This window comes from Mytilus edulis, chromosome 9 (assembly GCF_963676685.1).
Source record: "Mytilus edulis chromosome 9, xbMytEdul2.2, whole genome shotgun sequence".
Taxonomy (NCBI): Eukaryota; Metazoa; Mollusca; class Bivalvia; order Mytilida; family Mytilidae; genus Mytilus; species Mytilus edulis.
Window position 1 is genome coordinate 67,785,902 of NC_092352.1, and position 13,138 is coordinate 67,799,039.

The window sequence follows — 13,138 nt, forward strand, 5'->3', positions numbered from 1 at the left end:
TAAATTCATTGGGATGTAAAAGTGTTGAACATGTTGACCAACACAAGCGCTTCATTTTAAAAATGTGCGCACGGTCAACGTTTTTACAGCCATATGAAATTACTTATTATATATATTGTAATACATGTCATTTTTGAAAACAAAAAATGTTTTTATGAGAATAAACTCTATAACTCTATCTATCTATCTACTATCTATCTATCTACTATCTACCTATCTACCTATCTACCTATCTACCTATCTACCTATCTACCTATCTACCTATCTACCTATCTACCTATCTACCTATCTACCTATCTACCTATCTACCTATCTACCTATCTACCTATCTACCTATCTACCTATCTACCTATCTACCTATCTACCTATCTACCTATCTACCTATCTACCTATCTACCTATCTACCTATCTACCTACCTACCTACCTACCTACCTACCTATCTACCTATCTACCTATCTACCTATCTACCTATCTACCTATCTACCTATCTATCTATCGATCTATGATATCTATCTATCTATCGATCTATCGATCTATCGATCTATCGATCTATCGATCTATCTATCTATCTATCTATCTATCTATCTATCTATCTATCTATCTATCTATCTATCTATCTATCTATCTATCACATTCTGTCAGTTATTTTCGCCCAATATTTTAAAATAGCTGTGCACTCTTTTGAGATAGCACGTTGCATCATAAATCTTAAACTTCATTCGAATATGCAGGTGAATTTTAGTATGACGCACAGGCGTCGTTGTCCAATTAAATTAACGGATTCTTCTGAAACATTCATGTAATGTTAATGTAACCGTATGAAGCAAGCCAATATTTAACTATTACCCAGAAAACAATGTTTTGTCGATCGGTGGGTTACCTTAATCATTGACATACACCATATATATATAGTTCCTTTCATTCATATTATAATATGAAGGGGACATACATGTATCTTAAATACATATCGACAGTATGTGACAACATCAAGGAAAATGCAATCATTTACAAAAATCTAACAGTAACTGAATAAGAAAAGAATTTGTTGATTTTTGATTTTCCTTTTTGATTTTTCCTCGGAGTTCAGTATTTTTGTGTTTTTACTTTTTACATGTGCGTACTTATAATTTCCCGCACCCGGAGGCGTATTTTAGCTGGCCCTTAAACAATACATGCATACATACATTGAAAATTGTCTTTCGCTGTTTATTATCCCTTGATATTGATAGATATAACTAATTAAAGGGGTTACGAAAGACCTAAATGAAGAAAAAGAAAAACACGCGTGAAAATTAAGGAAAAGCAAGTTTTCAATAATGAAATGGATATAAAGAATCAATCACTTTTAAATGGTGTATTAAGATTTCTGTAATTATATAGGGGCTGAAGGGTCGCAACAGTCCATTCCATTATTCAAAATAAGCTATGTCTTAATTGTCACGTGTATTTCGACATTTAGGTCCTTCGTTACTCCTCTAATAGGCGTTGGGGAACATATTGACAATATATCTTTTGTTTCTCTAGTGATAAGATTTCAAATGACGTATAAGGTATATATGTATTAGGGGCTGAAGGGTCACATCAGTCAATTCCATGATTCAAAATATCCATTTCATTACTAAATATTCAAAATTAGCTATTTTGTTTTTACTTAAACTCGTATTTTGACATTTAAGTCCTCCGTAACCCCTCTTATGGTCATTAAGGTACAATCGACAAGTTATACCCATAATCAGGGGATTAAGAATAACAAATGTCCAGTTAGATGGAAAATAATACAATGTATAATAATATTTTAATTCTTATATGGGCGTTTTTCAATAAAAACGTATAGAATGAAATTCAAAACAGTGTGGCTGTGGCCATTGATTGATACATTAAATTCATCCATTGACTGTGACAATTTACGTGAACGTTTGTCTGTAACGACCACTGTTCACGACGTACCTACGATAGACATTTAAACTGTGGGGTCACCAAAGGTTTCTTAACGCCTTTAATTATAAAATAATTCGAAAAATTAATCAGAAATAACCTTTATGTTTTGATTTATATAATTGATATAAATCAAAACATCGTGTTATTTCTGATTAATTTTTCGAATTACTTTATTAAGGTGTTGAGAACCTTTGGTGACCCCATAGTTTAAGTGTCTTTTAAAAGTACATAGTGAGCAGTGGTCGTTACATACAAACGTTCACCTAAATTGTCCCAGTCAATGGATGAATTTAATTTGTCAATCAATGGCCACAGCCACACTGTTTTGAATTTCATTCTAATCTTGTCCCAGCCACTTTAAAAAAAATATGTTTGATCTTTGCAAGTAATTTTTTGTGCAGTCAGTACATTGAATTTAATATTTTTAAGCAAAGAAACAGTTTTTTTTTTAGAGGGATTGATAAGATATTGACTCCTGAATGGTCCAAAACAACCAAAATGGCATGTCCCTAGACCGCCTGTTCAAGATTCATACTCTAAAATATCGTAAAAAAATGAAGAAATAAATGTTATTTTTACTTTACATAAGTTCTTTAATAATTCAAAAGTATGTTCAGAGCCAACATATTTTAATAAACAGCTTTCAATATAGGATTTTTAATTTCAGAAGGTGTGTCCCTCACAAAATGTCCACTACGAAACGAAGTCATTAAAATTTGCCAATAAACAGTTTTATAAAATTAATGTAATTTTTGTTTGCAAGAGATATAAACATTAGGGTCTTACAAAAGAAGTGATGCTTTTATAACGGCAATTAAATTGTTGGTAAGAAAAATTTAGCACATCAAGTGGACCAGAGTGATGCCGTATTTTTGAAAATGTCCACTACGAAACGGGTAAAATCTCCTTCAGTATCTGGTTTTAAAATTATGAAAAAAATATCAGTGTACAGCTTAATAAATGCTTTGATGAATACAATCAGTCTTGTTACTATTGCAGTATATGGATTGTGGGGGGAAAATAAAACATGCGAATTTGTCCCCTACGAAACGGTCCCCTACGAAACAAGTATGGGAGAAAAACGTTTCGTAGTGGACACTACCACTACCATGCAGTCTTTTTTCAATTATATTCGTGCAAAACAAATAACAAGGGTAAGTTGTAATCCTAATCTTAGGTGTATGACAGTTTCCGCAAATGTCTAATATTCACGAGTACAGCAATTAATTTCCGTATTGATAATTAAAGGCAAATGTGTTATCCTTGAATTTTGTGTTCGTAAAAAAGGCGAAGAAATATTTACATACATGGCAGTGTTAACAAAACCTATAAGTACAAATGTATTTATTTTAAGTACAAATGTATTTATTTTTGTCACATTTCAGTATATTATGATACTTCCAAACTGTTCCCTTTGTTTTGAAGGTAGTGAAGTCAGCAACTGTAGTTTCATTTTGTTTTCGTTTTTTAACGGGCTCGGACATTTGCCAAACTGAATAAAATCATTACAGCTGATTTCCTAATGCTTGCAAAGTAAAACTTTGGTTGGATTGCTTGCTTTGTGTGTATAGTTGTTTATTCAAGCTTTGAAAATAAGATTGACATCTTTAAACAATATGTATAGGCTTAGTTTAACTTGTATATTATATTTGAATTTAATTGGTTGTTATCCTAATATGATTGTACAATATACAAACAAATCAAGCAAGCTAACCAAAGTTTTGCTCTACAAGCATTAGGAAATAAGCTGTAATGATGTTATCCATATGTATGTGCGACGAGTTGAAAAATTTGATATGTTTTGTGAAAATTGCAGCGTTGGATCTAATATAAAAAAAGAAGATGTGGTATGATTGCCAATGGGACAACTGTCCACAAGAGACCAAAATGACACAGACATTAACATTTATAGGTCTCCGTACGGCCTTCAAGAATGAGCAAAGCCCATACCGCATAGTCAGCTATAAAAGACCCCGATATGACAATGTAAAATAATTCAAACGAGAAAACTAACGGCCTTAATTATATGAAAAAATGAACGAAAAACGAATGTGTAACACAAAAACAAACGACAACCACTGAAATACAGACTCCTATATATACAAACCTATATATGTTTTTATTTATTAGACAGATTTCTTCTCCTCATATATGTTATATTGGGTCGTTGTTTTTTTGTTTTTTTTTTGTATTTTTGTTTGGATTGTTTTACACAAGTAATTTGTGGGTCATTTATAGCGTACTTTTCGGCATTGAATCTATGACTACTTACTTACTAGATTATGTCTTTTTTTGAAAGATGTCTCATTTGGCACTCATACCTCATATCTTCTTATTTCTACATACAAAGCACGTTTAAGAATAAAAATAATAGGTAATATGGCACCTACTGTGATCCAGAGGCTATAAATATTTGAGATATTTCACATACGTCAACATGACAGCAGCCGAACGATAAAAAACCTCTGAGAAATATTTTGTGATAAAATTAGCAAGAAACGGACTTTATCGATGGATGAAGCTATACAAAATGTATAAAGCTATATACCTTACCCGCTCAGTGACGGATCCAAGGGGGTGTTCCGGGGATTGGACCCCCCTTATTTTGAACGATCAATGCATTTGAATGGGGACATGTAGTTATGAGCCCCACCCCTTTTTTGTCATGGGTTAGGACCCTCCCCTTTTTAAATGGCTGGATCCGCCCTGCCGCTTTCATAACACTTATTTTTAGCATTTTGAATATTATGATGTTCTTACTTTCAGTTCAGGTCCTGATAAAAATTATACACATCCAGTACAGAAAGAAGTGTTTCAATGAAAGTTTTCGTGTTTTTCTAGGCAGAAATGAGTTTGGAATGACATTATACAGGTTTAAAAGAGCTAAAAAAAATCATAGTGGACAGTGGTCATTTCATCTGAAATTTCACTGTTTCAGGTCGTATCATTATTGCACAGGTACAATGCATAACAATGGAAAAAACCTGTTAAACAACTTTAACAAGGCGAAATAGAAAGTCGAATAGTGAAGCCCGTAAACAATACTTTTTTAATCTGAGCATGCAAATTGAAGATTATGTTATATATTTAACAATAATCACATTCACAGAACAAAAACATATATTTTGAGAATCCCAGACACTATATTAGTTGACAGTTCTTCCACCAATTCCACGTGTTTTCCTGTTGTAGTAAACTCGTAGTAGCCCACAATGCATTGTAGCTTATTGAGTCGATTGGTCAGTTTTTCAAGGCCGTATTGGCCTTGTGTTTGGGAAATTACTATGAAATATATTCTGACGTAAAGAAATCTAGAGTTCTCGACCTGTTTAACAGGTCAGGAACACGTCTACCTTACTTGGAAATGCATGAATTAGCATACTTATGTTCTCGCACGTGTAATAATTATTGTTTATTTACGTTTGACGCAATTTGATGTTATCTGGGTTTTTGACCAATCCACTAAATGAGTAACAATGCATTATGGATTACTACGTGTTTAAAATCAACCAAGAACACGTGCTACTTACTGAAATACCACACATTTTTTCGTGCAATGCGGGATTAATATATAATTTCACTTAGTTTTTTCATTTTTTGTATCCTCATTTATAGTTCGTGATAAAAAGTATTCATTCCATGCTTAGATTAATGAAGAGTTGTTTCTATGCGAAGAAACAATTGTTTGAATTAACAGATATATAGCTATTTACATGTTTGATGATGACATGCAGATTTCATGTATTCGTCCACCAGACAGCAACGAAACAACAGTGAAAAACACAATTACCCATAAGACAAACATACAAGTGTATAGTTAGCCGTCGATAATATGTCCGACAATGTGGGAACTTTGATATGTTTTGTGAAAATTGAAGTGTTGGATCTAAACGTACTATATTTCTTTTATTCATTGGATATAAACAAATCTATTTTTATACGACCGCAAAAATTGATTTTTTTTGTCGTATTTGGCGTCGTCGTCGTCGTCCGAAGACATTTGGTTTTCGCACTATACATGTCGTTTGTTTATGTGTTACATATTTGTTTTTCGTTCATTTTTTTTACATAAATACGGCCGTTAGTTTTCTCGTTTGAATTGTTTTACATTGTCTTATCGGGGCCTTTTATAGCTGACTATGCGGTATGGGCTTTGCTCATTGTTGAAATCCGTACGGTGACCTATAGTTGTTAATGTCTGTGTCACTTTGGTCTTTTGTGGATAGTTGTCTCATTGGCATTCATACCACATCTTCTTTTTTATATGCAACTTATTAATAAGTTAAGTCAATAGAAATCTATGAAATTTAAACACAAGGTTTATGATCATAAAAGGAAGGTTTAGATTGATTTTGTGAGTTTTGGTTCCAACAGTTGCGGAATTAGGGGTCAAAAAGGGCCCAAATAAGCATTTTTCTCGGTTTTTGCACAGTAACTTTAGTATAAGTAAACAGAGATTTATGAAATTTTAACATAAGGTTAATGACTACAAAGAGAAGGTTTGGATTGATTTTGGGAATTTTGGTCCCAACAGTTTAGTAATTAGGGGTAAAAAAAAGGTCCAAAATAAGCATTTTTCTTGGTTTTTGCACAATAACTTAGTATACATTAAGTAAATAGAAATCTATGAAATTTTAACACAAGGTTTATGACCACAAAAAGAAGGTTGGGATTGATTTTGAAAGTTTTGGTCCCAACAGTTTAGAAATTAGGGGCCAAAAGGTTCCAAAATTAAACTTTGTTTGATTTGATCAACAAATGAATTATTGGGTTTCTCTGATATGCCAAATCTAACCGTGTATTTAGATTCTTAATTTTTGGTCCTGTTTTCAAATTGGTCTACATTAAGGTCCAAAGGGTCAAAAATTAAACTTAGTTTGATTTTAACAAAAATTGAATTCTTGGGGTTCTTTGATATGCTGAATCTAAACATTTACTTAGATTTTTTATTATGGGCCCAGTTTTCAAGTTGGTCCAAATCGGGGTCAAAAATTAAACTCTGTTTGATTTCAACAAAAATTGAATATTATGTGGTTCTTCAATATGCTGAATCTAAACATGTATTTAGATTTTTAATATTTGGGCCCGGTTATCAAATTGGTCCACAATGAAGTCTAAAGGGTCTAAAATTGAACATTATTTGATTTCATCAAAATTAAATTCTTGGAGTTCTATGATATGTTGAATCTAACCTTGTATTTAGATTTTGGATATTGGACCATAATAGGTAAATGTCCAATTTAAAATTTTTAAGTTTTTAAGTTTAAGTTCTTAGACCACATTATTTCTGTGTCAGAAACCTATGTTGTGTCGACTATTTAATCACAATCAAAATTCAGAACTGTATCAAGCTTAAATGTTGTGTCAATACTTGCCCCAACTGTTCAGGGCCTCTGCGGTCGTATAAAGCTGTGCCCAGCGAAGCATCTGGTTGTATATAAAATAAGGCCGTTTTTTATGTTTTTTTTAATGTTGTTTTACACAAATAATGTTTGGTCCCTTTATGGTTTACTTTTCAGCAACGAATCTATGATTGCCTACTTTACTAGATTGTGTCTTGAATGGAAAATTTTCTCATTTGGCACTCATACCTCATCGTCGTATTTCTAACTTAATAGGTAATATTGCATCCACTATGATCCAGAGGATTTACATAATCGGAGATATTGCTCATGAGTCAATAGGATAGCAGCCGAACGATAAAAATACCCCCGACGGACTCTGCCGTTGTCTGTTCTATGGTCGGGTTGTTGTCTCTTTGACACATTCACAATTTCCATTCTCAATTTTATTTATCGAGTGATGAAACTATACAAAATATGTTAAGCTATTTACCGTCCGAGCTTTTATAAAACTTATTTTTAGAATTCTGAATATTACGATGTTCAGACTGAGATCCTTAAAAAATTATACACATCCAGTACATATAGAAGTGTTTCTGTGCCAGTTTTCGTGTTTTTCGAGGCAAAAATGTTTTTGGAATGACATTACATATGTTTAATTAGTTATCAAAGATACCAGGATTATAATTTAGTATGCCAGACGCGCGTTTCGTCTACATAAGACTCATCGGTGACGCTCATATCAAAATATTTATAAAGCCAAACAAGTATAAAGTTGAAGCCATAGAGGATCGAAAATTCCAAAAAGTTATGCCAAATACGGCTAAGGTTATCAATGCCTGGGATAAGAAAATCCTTAGATTTTCGTAAAATTCAAAGTTTTGTAAACAGGAAATTTATAAAATGACCACATTATTGATATTCATGTCAACACCGAAGTGAGATTACAAAATTTTCATACTTGACAGTGATCACTTTATCAGAAATTTCACGGTTTCACGCCGTGAAAATTATTGGACAGGTGCAATGTTCTGCAATGCATAACAATGAAAAAAAACCCCTGCTCAACTACTTTAACAAGGCGAGAAAGAAAATCGAACAGTGAAGCTCGTAAGCAATACTGTTTCAATCTGAGCATGCCAATGGAAGATTATGTCATAATAGATTTCACAATCAACATATTCGCAGAAGAAAAATATTTGTTTTGAGAGTCCCAACACTATATTAGTTGACAGTTTTTCCACTTATTCCACGTGTTTTCGAGTTGTAGTAAACTCGTAGTAGCCCACTATGCATTGTACAGTTCATTGAGACGATTGGTAAGTTTTTCAAGGCCATTTGGGAAAATACTATGCAAATTTATTCTGACGTCAGGAGTTCTCGACTTGTTTAAGGTTGTTCATTTATTTTGCACTCTTGTGATCATTATACTAGTGTAACGTGTAACTGGGCGGGGACGTTTAGATATTTAAATTATCCTCGGGTTCGTACCAGTTTCCTTGGATTTGAAAAGCAATTCAAAAGTTCTAAAGTAAATAAAAAGTTTACACTATCACTATCAAACATGAAACAAAAACTATACTACATAAAACGAATTTCAACACCTATCAACCTAACCCGAATTTGTTGAATTAAAACTGTTGAAAACCCATTCATCCAATACTGTTAAAAACTAAACTGAAACCTAAATGTATAGAACTGGTTTCAATCATTAATGTATGAAACTGGTCTGAAACATAAATGTATGGAACGGGTCTGAAACTTAAATGTATGAAACTGGTCTGACGGTTTGGAACTATAATTGTCTGAAACCGAATGTTTGGAACTTGTCTAAACCTTAGAAATGTTTGGAACTGGTCTGAAACTTTATTAAATATACATGTCTATAACTGTCTGATCAACAGAGTAGCACTAAGACATGATATGTCAGCAAACACTCACTGCAATAGTGAGAGATGTGAGACGCAAAACCTAAGCACCAGCCCTGTTTGGACAACCTGTACCGAACCAAGTCTCAGCCCTTTCTAAATTCTGTCCGCATGTTCCAAGCACTTCACTCCACTTAAACTAAACCTTCTGCCTGCTACAAACCACTTCCTTTTCGATGTTCACTGTCTGCTGTGTTTGGTACAAAATGACGATTTTAATTGAATAGCTACCCACTATTTATACTTCGAACGCGGACCTCGAAGAGAGCACCCTAGCAAAATTATACAGGTAAAGCGTCAGATAGCAATCAAGGATAAAGGGATGATTTTTAATGCCGTTTTCAATGATAAAAAGATCAAATGGGAAATTCAAAGAGGTTTCGAAAAATATACAGCTGTAGAATTATTATATTCTTAAACTGTAAATTCTCTACAACTTCGTACTTTATTTGGCCTTTTTAACTTTTTGGTGGATTCGAGCGTCACTGATGAGTCTTTTGTAGACGAAACGCGCGTCTAGCGTATATACAAAATTTAGATATGGTATTTATGATGAGTTTATTCGTAACACTAGTAACACAATTAACTTTGTTTTGGGATATTTTCTTCTGAACAATTATAATCCAACAAGGCATGTCATAGAAATCAGAATTGTGTGCCAAACTGAACAGACTATTCACTTATCCCTTTATCTTTTCTATTGTCGTTTCAAAGATGTTTTATATGTTAACTTTATATTAGATAAATATGGTGCGCACTAAAAATAAAAACTATAACATATAAAACTTTAAATCTATGTGTTTTTTAATTTCAATGAAAATGGCGATACAGTTGAGTAAGTAATAGTTATACTCTGATGAGGGATAGGTGTGCCTGGAAAAAAACCCATGAATTTTCAGAAACACAGGATGCCGAAGTGTATAACTATCTCACACTTTTTACATTTACTTGCTTGTCGAAGTTTGAATGAAGATCGTCTTGTAAGGTTATCAGTATTTTTGTGATTTTACTTTTTACAAAAGATTTCCGTTAAAAAAAATATCTTATTTTTTATAAATCATGGTTTGATATTGTCCATAAAAATGCCATCGATTCGTCTTCATTTAGAATTCAATGTTAACAAATTCAGGGTTCAGTAAATAATTGAAATTTCCTGAAATATGTTTTAAAACAATTTGTAGTGAACATTATTGTAGTCTCTTCTGTTCATGCTGTTAACAAAAACCAATTCTATTGTTATGAATATCAATAAAGCTTGGTTTCGCGGTGTAGAAGCAGGGATTTTCAGGAACCCCACTCGTCACACGCTGTGGTCAACATCCATTGTTATGTGTACCAATAGATCTATACAAATTAAACATTTTCAGAAATAGAAACTATGAAGACTATTACTATGAAGTACAGTTGTATAACTGTTACAATAGAACCTGGGTGTAAATGAAAATAATGGCTATTACTGGTGTTGTTTATTTCAACACAAATGATAAGCACGTTCCTAAGTTGCCCAAAATTTAATCTCTATTTAATTTATGCGTTGTCCATCCTACGCGATTACAAGTACGTGCGGAGGATTTGCTCAGGGATGTTAGTTCATCATGTGACATTGTAACGTATGTTGCAGATGTGCTGTCTACCATAGTTATAATTTTCGTCTGAAATTTAAAGAAAAGAATTATACTGAAAGTTATACTGTAGATTGTAATTACTTGAGATTAATTTAATATCCCAACATCAGTTAAAAAAATAAAATATAAAAGAATTTCTAATATTAACCTTTAAATTCAAAATTCGTTAGATAATTACTGAAAAAGAAAATAAACTAAATTTTCAAGTACACGTATGTGTTTTCGATAGTGGCAAAGTTTATTATTGTTTATATTTGAAATGTTACACATGTTATTGAAAGGGTAAATAACTGTAATTGTATGTTTATAAGCGTCCTTCTCACAACATTCAACGTTAAATCCGTTGTTTTCGTATTGAAACTCAAGCTCAAACTAGTCCATGAAACAAATAGAAATTCTACAGTTTTTCTTCAAAATGCATTTAAAAAAACTGAATTCGCTACTATCGAAAGAGCGATTGATTTATGTACTAAAGGTTTATGGTTTTATATAACAGATAGCAGGCAAGCTGTTACAAGCCATATGCTGTTTCAGAATCTAAAGTATTCTTGTAAATATTTTAAATCTCGTATACCAAAATGTTCTGCTTGAATAAAACCTCCTTATCAGCGGACTTTATATGTGTTTCAAAGGCGTACGTCAACTATATATACATCTTTGGTCACGTTTAAAATATTGTAAGCAGAAAGTAAACATATAAATACATTTTTAATAGTTGAAAGAAATGCTTGACTGACTACTGAGCGTTTGGCAACAGACGATTTCAACAGATTTTTCAGACTTTATTTGGTCTTTTTAACTTTTTTTTTTACTCTAGCGTCACTGGTGTGACTTTTGTAGACGAAACGCAAGTGCAGATACAAAATTCAGTTCTATCTATAATTGTTATATTAAGATCATACTAACAACCAGTGAATAGAAGTCATAGAAAATCATTTTACTAAAATGATCCTACCTCAAGTTTATGGAGACCGTAAGAAGTGTGTACATCAACTGACTCTGTATCAGACATTATGTATACATAACATTTAGGATGTGTTATTGCAACCATTACATGCTGTATTATATAAAACAAAACATATATACTTGTTATTTAAATAAAAATATTGAATCTGATCGTTTATGAACCAACACTTAATAATTATTGTCAATACTGGTGGAAAACATCGCATAAACGTACGTACACATTGTTAAACTATTTTAGTGACTGTATCAAAACACAAATGTTAAGCAGCGCTTTAAAATTCGAAATTTCCAATTAGTTCGAAATACCACTCCAATGACGCGTGACGAAGCAGAAGTTGCATACACACTAGTTAAGTATTGTTTATCTTATTTTATTTCTTGTTTTTCCCGGCTTTTTATAATCTTGATTCGATACTTCTAGTTGACACTACTTAGTGTCTTATTGTTGGTTCTGATGATTTTTACTCTGTTTTTATGTTGTACTGTTACACCAACGTCAAATGTTAGAGTAGGGGAAGGCACACGGAAACATGTCTAACCTCGCCAAATTCTGTATGTGTCTGTCCCAAGTAAGAAGCTGTGTCATAAATTTATTTTTCGTTCATTATTTTGTACGTTTGTACACCAATTAAGCCGTTCGTTTTCTTGTTTGAATTCTATATATTTGTATGGGGGGCCATTTATAGCTGATTACATGGTGTGGACTTTGCTCATTGTCGAAGGCTGAATGTTGACATAGTTGTTAATTAATGTGTAATTTGGTCTCTTGTTAGAAGTTGTCTCATTTTCATTGATACAGCATCTGTTTTTCATATTACACAGTTTTGTAAAATTATTCTGATCATTAGTTTTATTTCATCTTCATCTTAACAAAATTAGGTAAAAAAGATTGACAAAACATTCATTTTGGGTATTAGTTAGGATAAAGAGACATTCTAATTCTAAGGCAAGTTTAAAAAAAACGTAGTTGTAAGATATTCTAAAATCCGTTTTCGCGGTCAGCTTTGCTTTCAGTAAACTATAGTATATATATTATCGACCTATGCTTACAGAAATGGGTTCGTATCTGAACGTGAATTTTTCTGTTTCTGCTATTTCATGCCCTGGAGGAGATTTAGTTGCGTTACATGTAGGTGTCGTGGTTGCTTCAAGAAGTGACTAAAATATACACAAGCAACAGTAATGATCATTGTAATTATGCGGATGCAATCGACAATACATTTGTATATAAAGGGCTGAATGTTATCGATAACTAAGGAGTTATACATATATTATACAGATTCATGGCATAAATCTGTTGCCTGGTGCACCACACAAAGACATATATCACTTCCATCT

General features: G+C 32.6%; 1 protein-coding gene and 1 long non-coding RNA gene across 2 annotated transcripts in view; both read right to left on the minus strand.

The window, feature by feature from the left end:
• The window catches only part of LOC139490119 (cadherin-23-like), a 145,432-nt gene that overhangs the window by 109,443 nt on the left and 22,851 nt on the right, over window positions 1-13,138 (minus strand). The window lies entirely within an intron of this gene.
• LOC139488893 (uncharacterized) lies at window positions 10,661-13,085 on the minus strand. The gene is made up of 3 exons (XR_011656107.1): window positions 12,851-13,085; window positions 11,790-11,891; window positions 10,661-10,861 (listed from the first exon to the last, which is right to left on the minus strand). It is a non-coding gene; the product is annotated as an uncharacterized lncRNA (long non-coding RNA).